Source organism: Callorhinus ursinus, unplaced genomic scaffold (assembly GCF_003265705.2).
Source record: "Callorhinus ursinus isolate GAN/ISIS: 27379988/994484 unplaced genomic scaffold, GSC_fseal_2.0 scaffold27, whole genome shotgun sequence".
Lineage (NCBI taxonomy): Eukaryota > Metazoa > Chordata > Mammalia > Carnivora > Otariidae > Callorhinus > Callorhinus ursinus.
Window position 1 is genome coordinate 12,755,940 of NW_027397089.1, and position 21,063 is coordinate 12,777,002.

General features: G+C 43.2%; 1 protein-coding gene and 1 pseudogene across 1 annotated transcript in view; both read left to right on the forward strand.

Moving 5' to 3' along the window:
* Positions 1-524: 524 nt before the first annotated feature.
* Positions 525-20,052, forward strand: LOC112830061 (cationic amino acid transporter 3 pseudogene; annotated as a pseudogene).
* Positions 14,026-21,063, forward strand: part of LOC112830064 (ATP-dependent DNA helicase Q1-like) — a 112,538-nt gene continuing 105,500 nt past the window's right edge. The window contains exon 1 of the mRNA XM_073877878.1: positions 14,026-14,094. The gene's annotated coding sequence lies outside the window, so the exon portion shown is untranslated. The remainder of the gene's footprint in view (positions 14,095-21,063) is intronic.

The following is a 21,063-nucleotide window of genomic DNA, read 5'->3' on the forward strand; positions in this document are numbered from 1 at the left end:
CTTTCTCAAAGGAAAGGAAAGGAAAGGAAAGGAAAGGAAAGGAAAGGAAAGGAAAGGAAAGGAAAAAAAGAAAGAAAAGAAAGAAAAGAAAAGAAAAGAAGGAAAGAAACTCACTTCTGACTGGGCTCTTTAGCGGGGTCTGAGACTGACCTCCAAACCTCCACAGGCTGTGCTCTACCGGGCTCCCTACACTCTCCTCCTTCCAGCCAGGACCTCCTCCATACCCAGGACCTTGGAAAGCTTGTTTACCTCTAAGTTCACATCTTCCTGCCAACAAAGTCTCCAGCGAAGTCCCATTTAAGCCCTCAGTCAACCACCTCACCCAGACAGGGCCCCACTAGTCTTGCATTGCCTACCTCTGGCTTTTCTCCCGGATTCTGGCTATGCCATCTTCTTAACACTTTCCCACTGTTCCCAAAGCCATGGCCTCCCCGAAGCCACGCCTCCCCGAGGCTCCGCCTCCCTGAGTGCCCCTCCTCCTGCTGCCTCTGCTAAACTCCACTCAAGTCCTGACTTGGCTTGGCCAATCCTTTCCCAGTCCCTGGGTTTGGCTTGCACGTTCTTCTCAGATCTCTCTCCTCTGAGGCCAAAAAAGCCCATCGGTAAGTGACTTCTCATTTTTATAGAGTTGGCAAAAAAACTGAGACCGAGCCAGAGAGGAAGAAGCCTGGGCTTGGAATGCCACCGGCTATAGAACCTCTGTGGGGTTTTAGCAGAGGGTATTTCATGGCTAGACTTTGGATTGGGGGGTGCAGACCAGAGGCCTTATATGAGTTTAGGGAGGGCAGGTAGGTTTGCTGGGGTCAGAGTGATGTAGAGGTCTACACTCTGTTCTCCTCCAGACCAGAAACGTTCTTAGCTCTGCTAAAGAACATATAAGTTAGGGGAGGATATTTCTTGGTGCTTCTCCTCCAGGGTCCTTCTTAGCTCTTTGCCCTGCCTTATTCCTGGCCTTTCCTTTCTGACCTGGTGCAGAGCTTGCTTTCTTCATCTTTGTCTTTCGCACATGGCCTACCACATAGTATGCTTAGACATGTTCTTTGAATCAATTAAGATTCTTTCATCTGACTCTGCTGCTTCCTTCATGTTTTGCCACACCCTCTCACTGGAGATTCTGAAAGTCTCTGTGTCATATCTTCTTAGGGAGGACATTGGTGTGCACTTTGCTGAATAGCAGCTCCAGTTTCATAAGGTGGTCCCCCAACACCAGAGAGGACTTCAGGGGATCTCTTCCATGCTCAAGGAGCTAGGTATCAATTTTTACAGCTGCTGAAGGTATCTCCCTGCCTTTCTTGTCTAATTTAAAAAAAGGTGTGGTGGGGGTGGATTATAGGCCTGGTCAGGCTGATTACCAAGTTTCCCTGGGGTGTGGCTGCCTAGTGGCCTTTAAAATACTGGGTCTCCAGGAGGGAGTTTGCTGTTATCAGAAAACGTGTCTGCAACTCTTTTTTAAAAGCCTAGAGAATCTTAAAATGTTCTCCCCCTTTCCCTGCTCCGCACAGCCATGTACACTGTGGGCAGCATCCCAATGCCTGAAGTCCAGACAACACTTATCCATGCATAATATGTGGCAAATGTTGATTTCTAGGTTGTCTTTCTCTTGCCCTCTAGCAGTTCTTGGGCTACTTCTCTCCATTATCAATGAATATGTATTATGTGCTTCCAGAAGGCAGGTTCATTTTAATGTTAATTTATGCAAAATCATGTGGAAAGGCCAATTTCTGTCACCAAGTACATCCCAAATTGATAACTATGAATTTTGGATTATATTCTTTTGGTTTATTCTTCTCCCTTTTTTCTTTTATTGTCACAGAAATTACAAAGCAGAATGGGGATTAGAAAGAACAAGTCTAGGAGTAGAAGCAGAAGCTCAGACATTTCTCATTTGCCAGTTAGAACATCTTGTTTTGGTGTGATAGAAATGTTAAGAATTTCCAAAAGTGGATTCTGACTGAAACTAAACCTGTAAGTGTATCAAATCATGAATGAGGAACATTGCATTTAACTGTCTTCTCTGCAGTTATCTTAGAGGGACTAAGAAAAGTCACCTTGTCCACAACCATCCCAGAATGATACTAGATAACATGGACTTTATACAGCCTCTACAGAAGCTCTGGTGTATGATTGTTTATCCAGATAATAGTACAATGATACTGGTGTGGTGTCTGCACGTAGCAGGGACTCCATAGGTATTGTGGGAAGGAAGCAAATATTTTTTTCTACATCTACCTAGATTTTTGTCTGCATTTGGGTAAATGGATTTGATCTACATACAGTTGATACGGTATATGTTAGTCTGCATCTAGTTGCATTTTAGTGACTTGAAATTTAGCCTCTGCCAGACTGGGATGGAATTTGGGAGTGGTAGTGCAGGGGGTGGGGGTGGTAGGGTAGGTAGGTGAGTTAGAAGAGGTGGCTGTGTTTCCTCTTGGTCTAATGAGCACAGACAAGTTCAAGTCTTGGTTGCGCTTAGTAATAAGGCTTATGATTGCCTGATTCTCATGGTTCCTTCCCCATTCTGACATTCTACCCTAATCTGTCTTTGCAGTCCTTAATTTCATGAGGTTCCAGAACTGTGCCCTTTATCTCCAGGTCAGTTCTTGATTATCCACAACAATGGTGGGAATAACCAAAATAGTGAATGATACTAAAATGACTTTTGTTTAAATTTTAAGTGATCCAGTTCTGCCTAGGCTTAATCCAGAAAATGAACAGCTTCAGTGAAAGCAATCTATCATGTCACTCCCGATGGGTGGCTGTATGGCATCTTTTCCTTGGCATCTAGAGAGGGAGGCAGATACAAGAACTCAGTTTGTTCAGCCCTTACTGGTTGTCAGATACACTAGACATCTCTTGAGAACCTGCAAAACCTGTCTCCATGCCATGTTTTCAAACTCTGGAGGAGGCTTTTCCTTAGTTTGAGAGACCAATAATTAGTTCACAGAACATGAAAATCGGTAGGCAACATGTGAAACTCTCAGTATTTATAGGGTTTCCATCACACCCAGAGCAACAGCCAAAGTCCTCACAGTGATGCTCAGGCCATATGTGAAAAATCTGGCTTCCAGATTTGTCTCTGATCTCATCCCCTACTGCTTCCCCCTCAGTGACTGTGTCCTGCCCCCACAGGCTTCCTTGTTACTCCTCAAAAATAGTCAAGTACCACTTCACACACAGTAGGATGGCTGCTATTAAAAAGCAGAGGATCACGAGTGTTGGTGAGGATGTGGAGAAATTGGGACACTTGTGCATTGCTGGTGGGAATGTAAAATGGGGCAGCTGTTGTGGAAAACAATATGGGGATGTCTTAAAAAATTACATACAACTACTATATGATCCAGTGATCCCACTTCTGGGTATATATATCCCAATGAATTGAAAGCAGAGACTCAAAAAGACGTTTGTACACCCATATTCATAACAGCATTGTTCACAACAGCTAATAGGTGAAACAACCAGCATGGTCCTCAGTGTATGAATGGAGCAAGATGTGGAATATACATACAACAGAATATTATTCAGCCTTAAAGAGGAAGGACATTCTGACACATGCTACAACATGGATTGAACCTTGAAGACATTATGCTGAATGAAATAAGTTGGTCACAAAAGGACAATATTGCATGACTCCATGTAGGGGTACCTCGATTAGTCAATTCAGAGAGACAGAAAGTAGAATGGTGGTTGCCAGAGGCTGCAGGAAGGAACAATGGGGAGCTACTGTTTAATGGGTACAGAGTTTCAGCTGAGGAAGATGAACAAATTCTGGAGATGGATGGTGGTGATGGCTGCACAACAGTGTGAAGAAGAGGCTGTCTTGAACCCCCCATTTTAAAATCACAAAACCCACTCTGAGCACATCCTAACCTTTTCTTACTTTCCCTTTCTCTATAGCATTGATTGCAAACCCAATACGATATATATTTTTATTACTTGTTTAGTTTTTGCTTCCTACCACAGGAATGTAACCAACTTGAGTGGAGGGATGTTTGTGTTTTCTTTGCTTTATCCACAATGCTTAATATTCGGGGACCAGCTGACGGTTGCTGGAGGGGAGGTGGGTGGGGGGATGGGATAACTAGGTGATGGGCATTAAAGAGGGCACAGGATGTAATTTCACCAGGTTTAATGCCCACAGGATGGGAATTAAAGAGGGCACAGGGTGTTATATGAAACTTATGAATAACTGAACTCTACATCTGAAAGTAATGATACACTATATGTTAGTTAATTGAATTTAAATAAAATTAGATAAAAATTTAAAAAAAAATACTAAAATGCCCTCCAGAAAGTCATGCCTGTACTGGGTAGGGTTGTCAGATAGTGTAATTGATTTGCCCAATTAATTTGAATTTCAAATAAACAGTGAATAATTTTTTATATAAAAAAAAATTGGGGGACCAGTATATTTGTTGAATGAATAAATGAATGACCATGATTGGGAACAGCATTCTAGAGAAGGCAGAAAGAGAAAGAGAAAATGGGAACATCCCATTCTTCATTTAGTTGTGCTAACTAAATTTTTCTACCCTTGGATATGAGACTCGACCCCAGCAATCAGGTGGCTTTCACTCTGTTTACCTTTTCGTATGTATTCTAAACTGTTTTGACTTTGAAAGTGTTGGTGTACACATGCACTACACTTACTATTATTTCAAACTCTCGTCCTGAACGCAAAGCCTCTACTCTTGTATTCATGACTGCCCTCTACCTGATTTGCAGGGATGCTTGAGTTAGGGCTTCAGAAACCCTAAGGAACCTCAGCTATCCAAAAAGCTTTATACTTGTATGTTTGGGAGCTACTGGTTTGTTTGAGTCCAGAGATTTCATTCTCTGGAATTTTTTTTTATGTTATGTTAATCACCATACATCATTAATTTTTTTTTTATTTATTTGACAGAGAGAGCACAAGCAGAGGGAGAGAGAGGGAGAAGCAGGCTCCCTGCTGAGCAAGGAGCCCGATGTGGGACTCGATCCCAGGACCCTGGGATCATGACTCGGGCCGAAGGCAGCCGCTTAACCAACTGAGCCACCCAGGCGTCCCCATCATTAGTTTTTGATGTAGTGTTCCATGATTCATTGTTTGTGCATAACACCCAGTGCTCCACGCAGAACGTGCCCTCTTTAATACCCATCACCAGGCTAACCCATCCCCCCACCCCCCTCCCCTCTAGAACCCTCGGTTTGTTTCTCAGAGTCCATAGTCTCTCATGGTTTGTCTCCCTCTCCAATTCCTCCCCCCTTCATTTTTCCCTTCCGACTATCTTCTTCTTTTTTTTTTTTTTAACATATAATGCATTATTTGTTTCCGAGGTACAGATCTGTGATTCAGCACTCTTACACAATTCACAGCGCTCACCATAGCACATACCCTCCCCAGTGTCTATCACCCAGCCACCCCATCCCTCCCACCCCCACCACTCCGGCAACCCTCAGTTTATTTCCTGAGATTAAGAATTCCTCATATCAGTGAGATCATATGATACATGTCTTTCTCTGATTGACTTATTTCGCTGAGCATAATACCCTCTAGTTCCATCCATGTCATTGCAAATGGCAAGATTTCGGTTTTTTTATGGCTGCACAATATCCCATTGTATATATATACCACATCTTCTTTATCCATTCATCTGTTGATGGACATCTTGGCTCTTCCCATAGTTTGGCTATTGTGGACATTGCTGCTATAAACATCGGGGTGCACATACCCCTTTGGATCACTACGTTTGTATCTTTGGGGTAAATACCCAGTAGTGCAATTGCTGGGTCATAGGGTAGCTCTATTTTCAACTTTTTGAGGAACCTCCATACTCTTTTCCAGAGTGGCTGCACTAGCTTGCATTACCAACAACAGTGTAGGAGGGTTCCCCTTTCTCCGCATCCTTGCCAGCATCTGTCATTTCCTGACTTGTTAATTTTAGCCATTCTGACTGATGTGAGGGGGTATCTCCCTGAGGTTTTGATTTGGATTTCCCTGATGCCAAGCGATGTTGAGCACTTTTTCATGTGTCTGTTGGCCATTTGGATGTCTTCTTTGGAAAAATGTCCATTCATGTCTTCTGCCCATTTCTTGATTGGATCATTTGTTCTTTGGGTGTTGAGTTTGATAAGTTCTTTTTTTTTTTTTAAAGATTTTATTTATTTGTTTGAGACAGAGAGAATGAGAGAGAGCACATGAGAGGGGTTAGGGTCAGAGGGAGGAGCAGACTCCCTGCCGAGCAGGGACCCCGACGCGGGACTCGATCCAGGGACTCCAGGATCATGACCTGAGCCGAAGGTAGTCGCTTAACCAGCTGAGCCACCCAGGCGCCCCGAGTTTGATAAGTTCTTTATACATTTTGGATACTAGCCCTTTATCTGATATGTCATTTGCAAATATCTTCTCCTATTCTGTCAGTTGTCTTTTGGTTTTGTTGACTGTTTCCTTTGCCGTGCAAAAGCTTTTTTCTTGATGAAGTCCCAATAGTTCATTTTTGCCTTTGCTTCCCTTGCCTTTGGTGATGTTTCTAGGAAGAAGTTGCTATGGCTGAGGTCGAAGAGGTTGCTGCCTCTGTTCTCCTCTAGGATTTTGATGGACTCCTGTCTCACATTTAGGTTTTTCATCCATTTTGAGTCTATTTTGTAAGGAAGTGGTCCAGTTTCATTCTTCTGCATATGGCTGTCCAATTTTCCCAACACCATTTGTTGAAGAGACTGTCTTCTTTCCCTTGGACATTCTTTCCTGCTTTGTCGAAGATTAGTTGACCATAGAGTTGAGGGTCCATTTCTGAGCTCTCGATTCTGTTCCATTGATCTATGTGTCTGTTTTTGTGTACCATACTGTCTTGATAATGACAGCTTTGTAATAGAGCTGGAAGTCTGGAATTGTGATGCCACCAACTTTGGTTTTCTTTTTCAACATTCCTCTGGCTATTTGGGTCTTTTCTGGTTCCATACAAATTTTAGAATTATTTGTTCCATTTCTTTGAAAAAAGTGGATGGTATTTTGATAGGGATTGCATTAAATGCATAGATTGCTCTAGGTAGCATTGACATCTTCACAATATTTGTTCTTCCAATCCATGAGCATGGAACATTTTTCCATTTCTTTGTATCTTCCTCAATTTCTTTCATGAGTATTTTATAGGTTTCTGAGTACAGATTCTTTGCCTCTTTGGTTAGATTTATTCCTAGGTATCTTATGGTTTTGGGTGCAGTTGTAAATGGGATCGACACCTTAATTTCTCTTTCTTCTGTCTTGTTGTTGGTGTATAGGAATGCCACTGATTTCTGTGCATTGATTTTATATCCTGCCACTTTACAGAATTCCTGTATGAGTTCTAGCAGTTTTGGGTTGGAGTCTTTTGGGTTTTCCACATAAAGTATCATATCATCTGCAAAGAGTGAGAGTTTGACTTCTTTTTTGCCAATTCAGATGCCTTTGATTTCTTTTTGTTGTCTGATTGCTGTGGGTAGGACTTCTAATACTATGTTGAATAGCAGTGGTGATAGTGGACATCCCTGCTATGTTCCTGACCTTAGGGGGAAAGCTCTCAGTTTTTCCCCATTGAGAATGATATTCACTGTGGGTTTTTCATAGATATTTTATGATATTGAGGTATGTACCCTCTATCCCTACACTCTGAAGAGTTTTAATCAAGAAAGGATGCTGTACTTTGTCAAATGCTTTTTCTGCATCTATTGAGAGGATCATATGGTTCTTGTTCTTTCTTTTATTAATGTATTGTATCACATTGATTGATTTGCAGATGTTCAACCAACCTTGCAGCCCAGGAATAAATCCCACTTGGTCGTGGTGAATAATCCTTTTAATGTACTGTTGGATCCTATTGGCTAGTATTTTGGTGAGAATTTTTGCATCCATGTTCATCAGGAATATTGGTCTGTAATCCTCCTTTTTGACAAGGTCGTTTTCTGATTTGGGGATCAAGGTAATGCTGGCCTCATAAAATGAGTTTGGAAGTTTTCCTTCCATTTCTATTTTCTGGAACAGTTTCAGAGGAATAGGTATTAATTCTTCTTGAAATGTTTGGTAGAATTCCCCTGGGAAGCCATCTGGCCCTGGGCTCTTGTTGGTTGGGAGATTTTTGATGACTGCTTCAATGTCCTTAGTGGTTATAGGTCTGTTCGGGTTTTCTAGTTCTTCCTGGTTCAGTTTTGGTAGTTGATACATCCCTAGGAATGCATCCATTTCTTCCAGATTATCTAATTTGCTGGCATAGTATTGCTCATAGTATGTTTTTATAATTGTTAGTATTTCTTTGGTGTTGGTTGTGATCTCTCCTCTTTCGTTCATGGTTTTATTTATTTGGGTCATTTCTCTTTTCTTTTTGATAAGTCTGGCTAGGGTTTTATCATTCTTATTCTTTCAAAGAACCAGCTCCTAGTTTCATTGATCTGTTCTACTGTTCTTTTGGTTTCTATTTCATTGATTTCTGCTCTGATCTTTATTATTTCTCTTCTCCTGCTGGGTTTAGACTTTATTTGCTGTTCTTTCTCCAGCTCCTTTAGGTGTAGGATTAGGTTGTGTATTTGAGAGCTTTCTTGTTTCTTGAGAAAGGCTTGTATTGCTATATACTTTCCTCTTAGGATTGCCTTTGCTGTATCCCAAAGATTTTGAACAGTTGTGTTTTCATTTTCATTGTTTTCCATGAATTTTTTTTAATTCTTTAATTTCCTGGTTGACCCATTCATCTTTTAGTAGGATGCTCTATAGCCTCCTTGTATTTGAGTTCTTTCCGAATTTCCTCTTGTGATTGAGTTCTAGTTTCAAAGCATTGTGGTCTGAAAATATGCAGGGAATGATCCCCATCTTTTGGTACCAGTTGAGACCTGATTTGTGACCTAGGATGTGATCTATTCTGGAGAGTGTTCCATGGGCACTAGAGAAGAATGTGTATTCTGTTGCTTTGGGATGGAATGTTCTGAATATATCTGTGAAGTCCATTTGGTCCAGTGTGTCATTTAAAGTCTTTATTTCCTTGTTGATCTTTTGCTTAGATGATCTATCCATTTCAGTGAGGGGGTGTTAAAGTCCCCTACTATTATTGTATTGTTGCTGATGTGTTTCTTTGATTTTGTTATTAATTGGCTTATATACTTGGCTGCTCCCATGTTAGGGGCATAGATATTTACAATTGTTAGATCTTCTTGTTGGATAGACCCTTTAAGTATGATAGAGTGTCCTTCCTCATCTCTTATAGTCTGTGGCTTAAAATCTAATTTGTCTGATATAAGGATTGCCACCCCAGCTTTCTTTTGATGTCCAGTAGCATGGTAAGTGATTTTCCACCCCCTCACTTTCAATCTGGAGGTGTCTTTGCATGTAAAATGAGTCTCTTGCAGACAGCATATCAATGGGTATTGTTTTTTTATCCAATCTGATAGCCTATGTCTTTAATTGGGGCATTTAGCCCATTTACATTCTGGGTAACTATTGAAAGGTATGAATTTAGTGCCATTGTATTGCCTGTAAGGTGACTGTTACTGTATATTGTCTGTGTTCCTTTCTGGTCTATGTTACTTTTAGGCTCTCTCTTTGCTTAGAGGACCCGTTTCAATATTTCTTGTAGGGCTGGTTTTGTGTTTGAAAATTCTTTTAGTTTTTGTTTGTTCTGTAAGTTTTTTATCTCTCCTTCTAGTTTCAGTGACAGCCTGGCTGGATATAGTATTCTTGGCTACATATTTTTCTCGTTTAGTGCTCTGAATATATCATGTCAGTCGTTTCTGGCCTGCCAGGTCTCTGTGGATAGGTCTGTTGCCAATCTAATGTTTCTACCATTGTAGGTTACAGACCTCTTCTCCTGAGCTGCTTTCAGGATTTTCTCTTTGTCTCTGAGACTCGTAAATTTTACTATTAGATGTCGGGGGTGTTGACCTATTTTTATTGATTTTGAGGGGGGTTCTCTGTGCCTCCTGGAGTTTGATGTCTGTGTCCTTCCCCAAATTAGGGAAGTTCTCTGCTCTTATTTGCTCCAATATACCATCTGCCCCTCTCTTTCTTCTTCTTCTGGGATCCCAATTATTCTAATATTGTTTCATCTTATGGTATCACTTATCTCTTGAATTCTGCCCTTGTGATCCAGCAGTTGTTTATCTCTCTTTTTCTCAGCTTCTTTATTTTCCATCATTTGGTCTTCTATATCACTAATTCTCTCTTCTGCCTCATTTAGCCTAGCAGTTATAGCCTCCATTTTTGACTGCACTTCATGAATAGCCTTTTTGATTTCGACTTGGTTAGATTTTAGTTCCTTTATTTCTCCAGAAAGGGTTTCTCTAGTATCTTCCATGCTTTTTTCAAGCCCAGCTGGTATCTTTAAAATCATCATTCTGAACTCTAGTTCCGACATCATACTACTGTCTGTATTGATTAGGTCCCTGGCAGTCAGTATTGCCTCTTGTTCTTTTTTTTGAGGTGAGTTTTTCCGTCTTGTCATTTGTCCAGGGCAGAATAGATGAATGAGAGAACAAAATGCTAACAGGGTAACAATGACCCCCCAAAAATATACACCAAACAAATCAGATGAGACCTGAAACTGGGGAGGGGGGGGAAGAAAGGGAAAGAAAGAAAAAAAAATGATCAAATATGATCAGGCTGGTGAATAGATCAGTGCCACACACTAGATTTTGGGTGCATTTTGGTCTGTTAAAAGAAAGTGCCTCCCAAAATTTTAAAGAAAGAAAAACTTATATATGTACAAAAATATGGGTAAATACATTGAAGGGATGGAATATGACTGTAAAGATGAAAATTATAAAAGATTTTACAAAAGGAATTGATAAGAAAAGAAGTTGGTTGAAAAAAGAAAGAAGAGAAATTAAAAAAAAAGGGAGAGAATGTGATCAGGCAGGAGACTAGAACAAAGCCATACACTAGAGATTTAGGGTATATTTTGGTCTGTTAGAAGAAACTGTATCCCAAAATTTTAAGGAGAGAGCTATATATATCAAAAATAAGGTTTACTACAATGAAGGGATAGAATATGACACTAAAATTGAAAAATAAAAAATATTTTTAAAGAAGGGATTGATAAGATGTTGAAAAAGGGAAAAAGAAAATTTCAAAAAAAAAGAAAAAGAAAATTAAAAAAATTAAGTTTGAAAGACTAAAGAATCATGGGAAAAAAAGCCATGAATTCTATGTGCAGTATTCCACTAGCGCTGAAGTTCTGCCGTTCTCATTGATCAGCAAACTTGGTCTTGGCTGGCCGTTCTTGCTGATCTTCTGGGGGAGGGGCCTGTTGCTGCGGTTCTCAAATGTCTTTGCTGGAGGTGGAATTGCCCCGCCCTTGTCCGTCCGGGCTAAGTAATCTGCTCGGGTTTGCTCTCGGGAGCTTTTGTTCCCTGCAAGCTCTCGGTACAGCTTTGGAGCACCAGAGTGAAAATGGTGGCCTCCCAATCCGTGCCCCGGAGGAGCAGAGAACTCGGGGCCCCGCTCTTCAGTCTCCCCCAGAGAAAAGCTGTCACTCCCGTCTCCCCGGTCTCCGGCCACACTCCGTGCTCACCCAGCCTGTGACCGAGCGTTTCTGTCTCTGGCACCCGACCCCCGTGTGGAGTCTCCAAACCCAGCAGATCCCTGCGGTGCACTCCCGCGCCGCTCCTCCCCGGGAAGGAAGGGGAGTCTCCCCAGCTCTGCCGCTTGTTGGGTCCCTGCTGGAGGAGCAGTGGCCCGACTGGGCCGCGGATCACAGTTTATGGCAACCCCGAGCTGAGAGCCCGCGCCTCGGCTCCGTCTCTGCAGCCGGCTTCTCCGCTCCGATACCTGGGAGCTCTGCCGCTCCCGGTCTTTCTGTGACCCCGAGGGTCCTGAGACCACACTGTCCCGTGAGGGTTCCACCCCCCGCTTAGCCACTGGAGCGATGTTCCTCAGCGGAGCCGACTTCTAAATGTTCCGATTTTGTGCTCCGCGGCTCTATCACCTGCCAGAAGCGGCCGACGGAGGCCCCCTTCCCTCCGTCTTTCTTCCCAAATATCGCCTCAGATTCACTTCTCCAAATGTCCCACTTTCCAGAAAGTGGCCGCTTTTCTGTTCCAAGAGTTGCTGCTATTGTTTTCTTCGATCTCCTGTTGAGTTCGTAGGTGTTCAGAATGGTTTGATCCCTATCCAGCTGAATTCTTGGGACCGGGTGAAATTTAGGTCTCCTACTCCTCTGCCATCTTGCTCCTCCCCTATCTGGAAATTTTAAGGAGGATGAGATAATTTACATAATTTGGGATCATGAAGTTGCTGTGCCTGGATACAAAGGGATTGCTGTAATCTCTGGAGATGTTGCATTTAAGGTCTACTTCTTAGAAACTTTGAGAACTTGAAAATAATTATTGAACAGCTTCATTACCCTTTCTTTCAATTCTATATCAAACTTCTAGCAAAGCAACTAGTATCCAAACTATCTTTGAAGCTCTTCAGGAGGAGCCACAAGGCCAACTTCCTGATTGGCAAGAGTGGTGACACCCAACCACAGGAATTAGTGGAACTTACAGCCTTGTAAAAATTTTTGAAAAGGAAAGGTCCAAAGTGGGGGCAATGCACAATGACTTCCAGAACAAAGGAGAGTGGGGGGGGGCAGTGCTGGCTGGGAAAGCAAGAAAGCCTGCAGTTTAGTGGATGTGTGTTGGACTTGACAGTTCTTCTGGGAGACTTGGTTGAGAACTTAGTTTTGGAGTTTGGAACGATCTCAGAGACTGCGAGAAAAACACAGGGAGGAGAGGGAGGGAGGTGCAGCCAGAGGCATTAGGGAATTCATACAAGCTGCCTTCATGTTCCCTGGGCCCTCTTTGTATTGTTTCATCACAACCCCTGAGTGGGGACCTCCTTTGGGAGAGACTGTTTCCTAATTAAACTGAGATTCAAAGACCCAGGGCATTCACTGGGAAATGTCCCAAGGAAACAGTCTTGAAATAAATACTGGTACATGTTCTAGTCTCCTGTTCTCACCTGGGATTGGCCCTTTATTTCTTCCAAAGGAAAAAATCCTATTTCTAGGAATTTCAAGATATCCTGGTCAATTAATACATCTATATATTCATTTTCTCTGTCCTAAATGACTCTTGTGGTTGATTGGTACAATTAGGAGCAGATCCTTGACCTGGGTAGTGAGCGTTTAGTATGGGATTGTGGAATTCAGAAGGAGGAGGCACATGGATCCTGGTCCTGCCCTCTGGAAGCTTTTAGACCGTTAAGGACTTCAAGTGACAAACACAGAACACCAACAGACAGAAAGGGAAAATTATTTCAGCTGAGCATCAAGATTTGTAAGTCCTGACAGGAGGGAAAGAAGGTTGGAGATGGGGATCAGTCAGGAAGTTTTAGGAAAGGCTTCCTAGACAGGGGGGCAGGATGTAGAATAGGGTTGAGAAGATCTAGAGGGTCAAGACAGGACAGAAAGGAGTGAGGAGGGCATCCCTGGCAGGGCAGGTACCTACCCAGGCCAAAGGCTCATCCCAGGAAGGGTAAGTCAGGATGTAAGGAGCTGAGTTAGGAAGGAGGTGATGTATCTGAAGGTAGGGGGAGAATTAGGGCAAGGCTCTGACACCTGGGTCAGAGTCTGGACTGACTAGAAACCGTTGGAATCATCTCAGATTATTTCATGGAGAAAAGCCCTTTCTGAACATAGCATTTGAGGACGATGTTTGTCTGTGTTGTTATAAGCTGGATTTGTGGAAGGCATTCTCAGGATTCCCAATCATGGGTTTGCTTTCTCTTCCGTGCATTTGGTTGTTCACTTGTTTGTACTGCCTCCTTCTGTTGGACTCATAAAATATGATTATTTAATTCCCAGGTGTTTTGTTCTTCAGGTTGCTTCTCTGGCGTATTCATACTTAGGCTGTAGGCCCATTTTCCCTCATCTTCAGTAAAAGTGAGAAGAGCACAAGGACCACCGTGCACAACACAGTTCAGGGAAACAGAAATTATCAAAAGCATTAGCCCTCTCCAATCCTGCCATTCAGCTGGTCCTCCTTTGGGATTCCTGCTTAGGGTCACTGTATGGACTTCAGAAGACTGTATGACATTTTTTTTTTTTTGAGGTGACCAACCTCAGAGGGGTCTGTGATTCAACAAATGTGAAGAACTACTGTTGTACTCTTTGTTGGGAGGTAGGTGGCTGGGCATGGTTCCCCAGAGAGAGAAACATGGTACCAGCATCCTTAGTGCCAACTACAGGAGCCTCCAAGGACAGTTGAAGGGGCTGAAAGAGACAGAGGAATTGGGAAAAGGGAAGTGGGTTCAGCGGGAACCAGTAGGAGGGGTGCCCCATCTTCCCTTGTTCTGAACTCTCTTTCTAGCAGGTATTCCTTCTTTGTCTTCTCCATGTTCTGACAATTACAGGATTCCACTTCCCCTTCAGTTTAAATCTACTGAATGCCTGCCATATATCAGGCTCTGTACCAGGTCCACTCACAGCATTATCTCCTGCAATTCCTGTGTTGAAGCTGCAGTGAGAGCACAGAGTGGAGTCAGTCCCTCCCTCTGTCATTGTGTGTTCGCACCATTGCTTCCTGTCAGGCCCCTTTTCAATGCATTTTATTATCCCCTTTCATTCTTATCTCTATTCTCATATCCTCCTCACTGGAGGCATTTGCTTTAGTGTATTTAACAAATGCTTTTCCAGTCCACGCTCTATATGTGTATTTAGATATATTCCTCCATTCCACAAATACAGTGCTACATGTCAGGCACAGTTGTAGATGCGGGGAATGTAGCCAGGAGCCAAAGAGTTTAAAAAGTCCTGCTTTCAAGAAGCTTATATTCTTATAGAGTGAGATATAATGAACAAATAAGTAAAACATACAGTACCTTAATTAGTGACAAGTGCTATGGAAAAATGAAGGGCTGGGGATAAGGTCTGTTGTGCATGGTTAGGAGTAGATTGCAGTTATTACGTGGGGTGAATCAGGAAGGCCATGCTTTAAACGTTCTATTTCACCAAATACAGTGAAGGGAAGAACCATGTGGATATCTGGGCGAGAAGTGGACAGCCAGTGCAAAGGCCCTGAGGTAGGGTCTTGCCTGGTAAGTTAGGAGGCCAGAATGTTTAGGAGGCCACTGACAGAGAGAAATGTGTGGGAAGAGACAGAAACAGAAGGCCGAGAAGTAGCTGGATCAGTGACAAATACTGTAGGACTCTGTAGGCCATTGTAAATGCAGACCTTGGCTTTACTCTGAATGAAAACGAAACAGAAAAAGGTTTTCAGCAGAGGAATAATGTGACATTTTTAATAGATGCATGTGAATCCTTCACAAATGTACAGCGTCTTCTGACTGTTTTTTTAAAGGTACATGAATGGCATTGTTCTGTACACCTCATGCTGCTTTTACTTTTCCTACTTGTTATTATTTCTGAGATCTACCCGAGTTGCTCTCTGTAAATGTACTTTATTATCTCCGACTGCCATGTCATATCTCATTGTGCACACACGGCACATTTTACTTATATGTTCCTCCAGGAACAGACACCGGCACAGCTCCCACTTCCTGCCTCCATAGACAGTCCTGTGAGGAACGTGCTCACATGGGCTCCTTATGGACTCAGGAGAGAGTCTCCTTGGGGTGTGCACCTCGGAGAGGGATCGCAGGGAGGGTGTGTGCGTTCTTAATTCCACTGAGATTGTGCCTCAGGATGGTGCCGCAGTGACGCTCCCACCAGCAGTGCGGGATTGTTTGTAGCTCCTCACTGAATTCTCATGCTGATCCAGTGAGGGGGGTCGGGTGAGGTCCTTGTGGGTGAGGAGACTGAGGCTTAGAGAGAGTGAGCCAGTTCCCCAAGTTCATGTAGTCACACGGAAGGGCCAGGCCTCACATCCAGCATTTCTGACATGATGGTCGTTGCTCTTACCTCTATAGTACCCAGCACTGCCTGTTCCAGAAATAAGATGAGGCAGATGCAGGCAAAGAGACTATTATTATTATTATTATTATTGGTTTTGTTATTATTACTATTATTATTGCATTTTTTGATGTCTGGTCTAACTCAGTAAGCCTATGACCTGTCATAACTCACACCCAATGTGTTTAGCACTAGGAGATGACACTAGAGGAGCAAGTCTAAGTCAGATTATGAAGGAAGGAGAGTGGGGAACCCCTGAAGGGTTTAAAGCCTAAGGGTGGGTGGGGGACACCTCAATCACATACATAGCTAAGAATTGACCATCCTTTTCTATCCTGAGTGAGTCGGTAAATCGTAACACTGGAACTAGTGAGTGGCAAATAAGGAGTCTAGATGGATTTGTAGACAGAAGGTCTGACCCGTAGGTCAAAGATTCCTTTTGACAATGTATAGAGAAGACTTTCCCATTATTTTCTTGTTTTTTTATTTCAATTTTTTATTTAAGTTCTACTTAGTTAACATATATGGTAATATTGATTATTGATTTCAAGACTAGAATTTAGTGATTCATTACTTATATATAACACCCAGTCCTCATCACAAGTGCCCTCCTTAATACCCATTACCCTTTTACCCCATACCTGCCTACCTCCCTCCATTAGCCCTCAGTGGGTTCTGTATAAGACTTTTCAACTTTGACTTGATCTTTCTGTCCTTAAAAACCTCTGGAAACATTTCCTAAAATTCTCTCAAAACCAAAGCCTGAATAGGGGGGACAGTGGGGACTATCTCACTTTGTTTTCTCTGTGCTTCAGAGTCCTTTTCTGGGCATTTCTGTGAATTGTTCATCCAAAGCCTTGATCTCCTCCTGGGAACTGATCATTTGAATAGCAGTAGGGGAGGAGGGGAAAAGAGAAACCACATGTGGGAGTCATTCATTAAGAATATGTATTTAACATATTCGGCAATGTTTTGAGTGAGTTAAAAATAATTCCTTGTGAAAAATTAATAGGGAGTTAAAAGTGAATATCTTAATACAAGCTCAGAGAGCAGGGCAGATTCTCCAGGCCCCTGGCAGCGGACATCCCAGATGGCGCAGGGTGAGTGTGGAGCACAGTGTGGCCAGTGAGGAGACTGTCTGCAGAAGTGCGCTCACCTTCTCTCCTGGAGCCCAGAAACGGAAGAACAGAAGGAATTGTTTAGGTTGTGAGCTACTGAGCTAGGTGACTTATTTCTTTTCTCCCTATCCATCACACTTCACAGCTGTGGATATAAAAACTGTAATTAATTTTTGTCTGGCTGCTCTGGGTGAGGTTTATTAAATGTCAGAATTCAGAGAATTGTCAAAATGTCAAAAAGACTACTTTCCTGGCTCCTCTCCCTTCCCAGTCAGGGACCCTGGGTTGGCTGCTGCCCCCATTTCTCCAGTGTTTCCTTCCCAGGCAGCCTGGTCCTCTCCTTCTTGCAGGTGGTTATGGAGTCCCTGCTCCTTTCTCTCTCCTCCCCGCTGTTCACAGCGCGCCTGTGGGCCTAGGTGGGGAAAGCGAAAGGGTGGCCATTAGCACAGCTGAATGGATGATGCAGACTGAGGAGAAAAGGGGCCACAGTGCCATCTGACCTTGACTACCTGATGTAGGGGCTATGGGTTTATGACTGGGGGTCCAAACTTATATTTTAACCTTAGATGTTATTTTCAAAATGGGTCTGTAATTGCAACGAGGCTGACCAGTCCATGAATTAATCTGTCATAACTCACCCCAGCGCCACTCACACGTCCCATGTGAGAATTACTCTACAGCAATTCATGCCCTGTTGTGTCTTATAGCTTAATGAGTACATGACACCACCTGAGTTAGATGAACCCAAGTTGGAATATATCAAGTGGTATGTCAAAAAGCAGAATGTTGGGAGCCATTGGCCCCTTTACTGGAGGGAAGGCAATATCGATTTTCCTCTGATGTCTTTGGTGTCAGTTTCTAAGATATTTGTGCTGCAACAACTTCTGAGCTTTAGTTGCTTGGTTGAACACCATTGTTCAGTAAATATTTATTGTTTACGTAGGGATTATGGAGGGATAGCACATAACAGAAAAAAAGATGAAACAGTAGATTTGAAGCCTGAGCAACAGAACTTGGCAGCCCCAACCCAACTCAGCTTAACTCAGCCTCATTGAACCTGATCCCAGACTCTCCACTCCTGGGCTTGCTACAGATCTCTGATCCTAGAATCCTCTTCACTTCCAGCTAGAATGCTGTGTCAGGTCCTTCGCAGAATTGGTCAAAAGCTGGTACGCAGACGAATGTTGGAGGAAGACATGAATGAGATGGCCCCTGCCAGAAGACTGACCACTCTGGATTTAGTGGCACTGGGTGTGGGCTGCACAGTGGGAGTAGGTGTGTTTGTCCTGGCTGGTGAGGTGGTTAGAGATATAACAGGACCATCCATTGTGATCTGTTTGTTGGTAGCCAGCCTATCTTCTATATTGGCTGGGCTGTGCTATGCAGAGTTTGGTGTCCAGGTTCCCTATGCTGGCTCTTCATATCTCTACACTTATGTCACTATGGGTGAACTCTGGGCTTTCATCACTGGCTGGAACCTTATCATCTTCTTTGTTGCTCATACAGCCACTGTGGCCCAGGTTTGGACCTTAGCTTTTGACAATCTGCTTGGGAAGCAGATCTCTCAGACCCTGCATGAGAGCATCTCACCGAATATTCTCCAGGTCCTTGGAGAAATTCTAGGCTTCATTGTTGTGGGCCTTATGTTGTTGCTCATGGAATTGCTGACACTGAGGAATAGGTGGATTTTCCTGGTTTCCAAAGTGTTCACATTGGTGAAAGTTTTGGTTCTCAGTTTTGTTATCATGTCTGGCTTCATGAAGGGGGACCTGCACAACTGGAAGCTCACAGAAGAGGACTACGTAAAGACTGGACTCAATGACACCTCTAGCGTGGGGCCTCTGGGCTCTGGTGGATTCGTGCCTTTTGGCTTCCAGGGGATTCTCCGTGGAGTAGCTATCTGTTTCTATGCATTTATTGGTTTCAGCATTATTATTACCAGAGTTGAAGAAGTCCAGAATCCTGAGCGTTCCATCCCCATGGGAATTGTGATTTCACTGCTCATCTGCTTTTTGGTGTATTTTGGTGTCTCTGCGGCACTTACACTCATGGTGCCTTACTACCTGCTTCGACCTGGGAGCACCTTGCCTGAGGCATTTCTCCATATTGGCTGGACAACTGCCTACTATATTGTAACTTTTGTATTCCTCTGTAGTCTTTCTGTCAGCCTCTTTGGCTTTGTGTTCCCCATTCGTAATCTGATATACATGATGGCACAGGATGGCCTCCTGTTCCCTGTCCTTGCCAGAATCCAAACCAGCACGTACATGCCCAATGTGTCCACTATAATCTTGGGCATTATCATAGGAATCATGGCATTCTTCTTTGGACTCACTGATCTTCTGGATCTCATGTCCGTTGGGGCCCTGCTAGCTTACTCCCTGATGGCTCTTTGTGTTCTCATCCTCAGGTATCAGCCTGAGAGGAGGACTGGGGTAAAAGGAGTACAGGTGCAAGAGGGGAACGGACCTGCTGCTGAGGCGCTAACTCTACAGGGACTATTCTTTCCAGGCAGCCCCACCCCCACTCCACTCTCTGGCCGGGTTGTCATTGTTTGCTCCTCACTGCTTGTTCTGCTGCTGACTCTTCTCTGCCTGGTGCTGACCCAGTGGCCGGGTCTGCTCTCTGGAGACCCAGCGCCGATCACAGCGGTTGTGGGGCTCCTGGTGCTCATCGCTGGGATCACTGGGGTCATCTGGAGACAGCCACAGAGCTCCACTCCTCTTCACTTTAAGGTCCCTGCTGTGCCTCTCCTCCCACTCCTGAGCATCTTTGTGAATGTTTGCCTTATGACGCAGATGACAGCTGGAACCTGGCTGAGATTTGGTGTCTGGATGCTGATTGGGTTTGCTCTCTACTTCGGGTATGGGATCCAGCACAGCTTGGTCCCTTAACCCCACTTCAGTTAGGTCCAAAACTGTAGACTCAGCAGTGAACTCAGCAGTGCCAGTCTGTATTTGGGTTGACATTATCACACCTGAATGTAGTCTGACCCCCTGCAATAACGGAGTACTTTTGAGCACATGGAAAGCTTGGCTTCCCATGGGTAGCTGGTGGGAGAACACTAATACAGCTCTGTATTTATTGTGAAATGAAGGATGTGTCTTTGCTCTTTCTCCCCCTATTTTTTTTGTCTACTTTTCAATTGTGTCTGTGCTGCATACTGGGTTTTAAAAAGTTATTATTAAAAGAAACTAGAAAAAGTGTTTTTGTTTTCTTTCAGTTAATATTCAGTAGTGGAAATACTGGATTTTTTCTCTACAACCTCATCAACAGTTGCTATTTCTTGCCTTTTTATTTTAACATTCGGTCAGGTGTAAAATGATATCTCAGGGTAGTTCTAATATACATTTCCTGATGAATAGTGATGCTGACCATTTTTCATGTGTCTGTTAGCCATCTGGTATGTCTTCTTTGGAAAATGTTTATTCAAGCCCTCTGTCCAGTTTTTATTGGATTAGTTGGTTGTTTTTGGTGTTGAGTTGTATAGTTCTTTATATACTTTGGATATTAACACTTTTTTAGATATATCAAGTGTCCTGTGGTTAAGTTGATGCTGGATAAAAAAAGAAACCCAACAAAAAAGTGAAAGCGGCTGAGCTGGGTATGCTTGTTGTTGTCTCTTTAACTCACTAATCAAAGTCACAGTGAAGGGGGATGTGAAGACAGAGGCCAGGAATACTACTCTGCTCAGTGGTGCTCAAATTTCAGCAGGTGCCACCTCACCTGGACAGCTTGTGAAAACAGATTGCTGGGCCCCACCCCCAGCCTTTGGAGTTCAGTAGGTCAGCGTGGCGCCCAGAACTTGTACTTCTAACAAGTTCCCAGGTAAGGCGGATATGCTGGTCCAGGGAACACAATTGAAAACCAAAGCTCCAGCTGACGACCTTGAGAATGAAAAAGATTAAGTGAAGGAAACAAAGGTGCGCTTTGCACATTTACTTTCATTTAATGAGACATTTAGATTAAAATACCATCCATTAATCCTTTCCCAGTGGGGAAATCAGAGTGAATCATTTCACAATGTATGTGTATATCAAATTACCACAATGTACTCATTAAATATCTTATAATTTTATATGTCAGTTATACCTCAATAAAGCTGAAATTTTAAAAATGAA